The sequence below is a fragment of the Amblyomma maculatum genome, unplaced genomic scaffold (assembly GCF_055883805.1).
Source record: "Amblyomma maculatum isolate TAMU_Amacu unplaced genomic scaffold, ASM5588380v1 scaffold_22, whole genome shotgun sequence".
Lineage (NCBI taxonomy): Eukaryota > Metazoa > Arthropoda > Arachnida > Ixodida > Ixodidae > Amblyomma > Amblyomma maculatum.
The window spans coordinates 978699-982250 of record NW_028146747.1 but is presented as its reverse complement, the minus strand read 5'-3'; the positions used below and the strand labels follow the sequence as shown (position 1 = coordinate 982250).

General features: G+C 61.9%; 1 pseudogene; it reads right to left on the bottom strand.

Moving 5' to 3' along the window:
• Positions 1 to 1067: 1067 nt before the first annotated feature.
• LOC146171465 (uncharacterized) overlaps positions 1068 to 3552 on the bottom strand; it is a 96645-nt pseudogene continuing 94160 nt past the window's right edge.

Sequence of the window (3552 nt, the reverse complement as noted above, 5' to 3'; positions counted from 1 at the left end):
GCTGCTGCTGCTGCTGCTCTACCTGCTGCCAGCTGCTTGCTGCTGTTGCTGCTGCTAGCTGCTTGCTGCTGCTGCTGCTGCCACCGCCGCCGCCACTGCTAGCTGCTGCCAGCTGCTGCTGCTGCTGCTGCTGCTGCTGCTTCTGCTGCTGCTGCTGCTGCTGCCGCCGCTATTTGCTGCTGCTTGGTGCTGCTACTTGCTGTTGCTGCTGCTTGCTGCTGCTGTTGCTGCTGCTGCTGCTCTAGCTGCTGCCAGCTGCTTGCTGCTGCTGCTGCTCCTGCTGCTGCTGCTGCTGCTGCTGCTGCTGCTGCTGCTGCTGCTGCTGCTGCTGCTTGCTACTGCTTGCTGCTGTGCTGCTAGCTGCTAGCTGCTCCTGCTCCTGCTCCTAGCTGCTTCTGCTTGCTGCTGCTGCTGCTGCTGCTTCTGCTGGTTGCTGCTGCTAGCAGCTACCTGCTGCTACTGCTGCTGCTGCTTGCTGTTGCTGGTTGCTGCTGCTACTAGCTGTTGCTGCTGCTGCTCTAGCTCCTTCCAGCTGCTTGCTGCTGTTGCTGCTGCTAGCTGCTGCCAGCTGCTTGCTGCTGCTGCTGCTGCTGCTGCCACCGCCGCTGCCACTGCTAGCTGCTACCAGCTGCTGCTGCTGCTGCTTGCTGCTGCTGCTGCTGCTGTTGCTGCTGCTGCTGCTGCTGCTGCTGTCTCCTGCTGCTGCTGCTAGCTGCAGCTCCTGCTGCTGCTGCTAGCTGCAGCTGCTGCTCGTTGCTGCTGCTGGTTGCTGCTGCTATTTGCTGCTGCTTGCTGCTGCTGCTACTAGCTGTTGCTGCTTCTGCTTCTGCTGCTTGCTGCTACTGATGCTTCCTGGTGCTAGCTGCTGCTGCTGCTGCTGCTGTAGCTGCTGCTTCCTGCTGCTAGCTGCTGCTGCTGCTGCTGTAGCTGCTGCCAGCTGCTGCTGCTTGCTGCTGCTGCCGCTGCTTGCTGCTGCTGCCGCTGCTTGCTGCTTGCTACTACTGCTGTTGCTGCTGCTGCTTGCTGATTCTGCTTGCTGCTGCTGCTACCAGCTGTTGCTGCTGCTACTAGCTGTTGCTGCTGCTACTAGCTGTTGCTGCTGCTGCTGCTGCTGCTGCTCTACCTGCTGCCAGCTGCTTGCTGCTGTTGCTGCTGCTAGCTGCTTGCTGCTGCTGCTGCTGCCACCGCCGCCACCACTGCTAGCTGCTGCCAGCTGCTGCTGCTGCTGCTGCTGCTGCTGCTGCTGCTGCTGCTGCTGCTGCTGCTGCTGCTGCTGCTGCTGCTGCTGCTGCTGCTAGCTGCTTCCAGCTGCTGCTGCTTGCTACTTCTGCTCGCTGCTGCTGCTCCTGCAGCCGCAGCCGCTGCTAGCTGCTGCTGCTGCTGCTTCTGCTGCTGCTGCAGGCGCCACCGCTGCTAGCTGCTGACAGCTGCTGCCAGCTGCTGCTGCTTCTGCTGCTGCTGCTGCTCTAGCTCCTTCCAGCTGCTTGCTGCTGTTGCTGCTGCTAGCTGCTGCCAGTTGCTTGCCGCTGCTGCTGCTGCCGCCTCCGCCGCCACTGCTAGCTGCTGCCAGCTGCTGCTGCTGTTGCTGCCGCTTGCTGCTTGCTACTACTGCTGCTGCTTGCAGTTGCTGCTGCTTCTGATGCTGCTGCTGCTGCTGCTGCTGCGCTAGCTGCTTCCGGTTGCTTGCTGCTGCCGATTCTGCTAGCTCCTGCCAGGTGCTTGCTGCTGCTGCTGCTGCCGCCGCCACTGCTAGCTGCCAGGTGCTGCTCCTGCTTGCTGCCTCTGCTTGATGCCTCTGCTGCTGCCGTGCTGCTAGCAGCAGCTGCTGCTGCTGCTGCTAGCTGCTTCTGCTTACTGCTGCTGCTTGCTTCAGCTTGCTGCTGCTGATGGTGCTGCTTACTGCTGCTGCTCTAGCTGCTTCCAGCTGCTGCCAGTGCTTGCTGCTGCTGCTGCTGCTGCTGCTGCTGTTGCTGTGCTGCTAGCTGCTGCTGCTGCTTGCTGCTTGCTACTACTGCTGCTGCTGCTGCTAGCTGCTGCTGCTTGCTGCTTCTGCTTGCTGCTTCTGCTTGCTGCTGCTGCTTGCTTCAGCTTGCTGCTGCTGATGCTGCTGCTGCTGCTACTGCTGCTAACTGCTGCTGCTGCTGCTGCCGCCGCAGCCGCCGCCCCTGCTAACTGCGGCCAGCTGCTGCTGCTTCTGCTGCTGCTGCTGCTGCTGCCGCCACCGCCGCCGCTGCTAGCTGCTGCCGTTCCTGGTTGCTGCCTAGCTGCTGCCGTTCCGCCGCCGTTGCTAGCTGTTCCTGGTTGCTGCTGCTGCTGCTAGCTGTTCCTGGTTGCTGCTGCTGCTGCTGCTGCTGTTGCTGCTGCTGCTGCTGCTGCTGCTGCTGCTGCTAGCTGCTGCTGCTGCTAGCTGCTGCTGCTTGCTGTTTCAGCTTGCTGCTGCTGCTTGCTTCAGCTTGCTGCTGCTGCTTGCTTCAGCTTGCTGCTGCTGATGGTGCTGCTTACTGCTGCTGCTGCTGCTCTAGCTGCTTCCAGCTGCTGCTGCTGCTGCTGCTGCTGCTGTAGTTGTTGCTGCTGCTGCTTGCTGTTGCTGGTTGCTGCTGCTGCTTGCAGTTGCTGCTCCTGCTGCTGCTGCTGCGCTAGCTGCTTCCAGCTGCTTGCTGCTGCTGATGCTGGTAGCTGCTGCCAGGTGCATGCTGCTGCAGCTGCTGCTGCTGTTGCTGGTTGCTGCTGCTACTAGCTGTTGCTGCTGCTGCTGCTTCTGCTGCTGCTGCTCTAGCTCCTTCCAGCTGCTTGCTGCTGTTGCTGCTGCTAGCTGCTGCCAGCCACTTGCTGCTGCTGCTGCTGCCGCCGCCGCCGCCACTGCTAGCTGCTGCCAGCTGCTGCCAGCTGCTGCTGCTGCTGCTGCTGCTTGCTGCTTGCTACTACTGCTGCTGCTGCTAGCTGTTGCTGGTTGCTGTTGCTGCTTGCAGTTGCTGCTGCTTCTGATGCTGCTGCTGCTGGGCTAGCTGCTTCCGGCTGCTTGCTGCTGCTGATTCTGCTAGTACCTGCCAGGTGCTTGCTGCTGCTGCTGCTGCCGCCGCCGCCACTGCTAGCTGCCAGGTGCTTCTGCTTGCTGCTTCTGCTGCTGCTGTGCTGCTAGTTGCTGCTGCTGCTCCTGCTTGCTGCTTGCTACTACTGCTGCTGCTGCTAGCTGCTGCTGCTTGCTGCTTCTGCTTGCTGCTGCTGCTTGCTTCAGCTTGCTGCTGCTGATGGTGCTGCTTACTGCTGCTGCTGCTGCTCTAGCTGCTGCCAGTGCTTGCTGCTGCTGCTGCTGCTGCTTCTGCTGCAGCCGCCACCGCTGCTAGCTGCTGCCAGCTGCCAGGTGCTGCTGCTGCTTGCTGCTGCTGCTCGCTGCTGCTGCTGCTGCAGCCGCCGCCGCTGCTAGATGCTGCCAGCTGCTGCTGCTGCTGCTGCTGCTGCTTGCTGCTACTGCTGCTGCTGCTTGCTGTTGCTGGTTGCTGCTGCTACTAGCTGTTGCTGCTGCTCTAGCTCCTTCCAGCTGCTTGCTGCTGT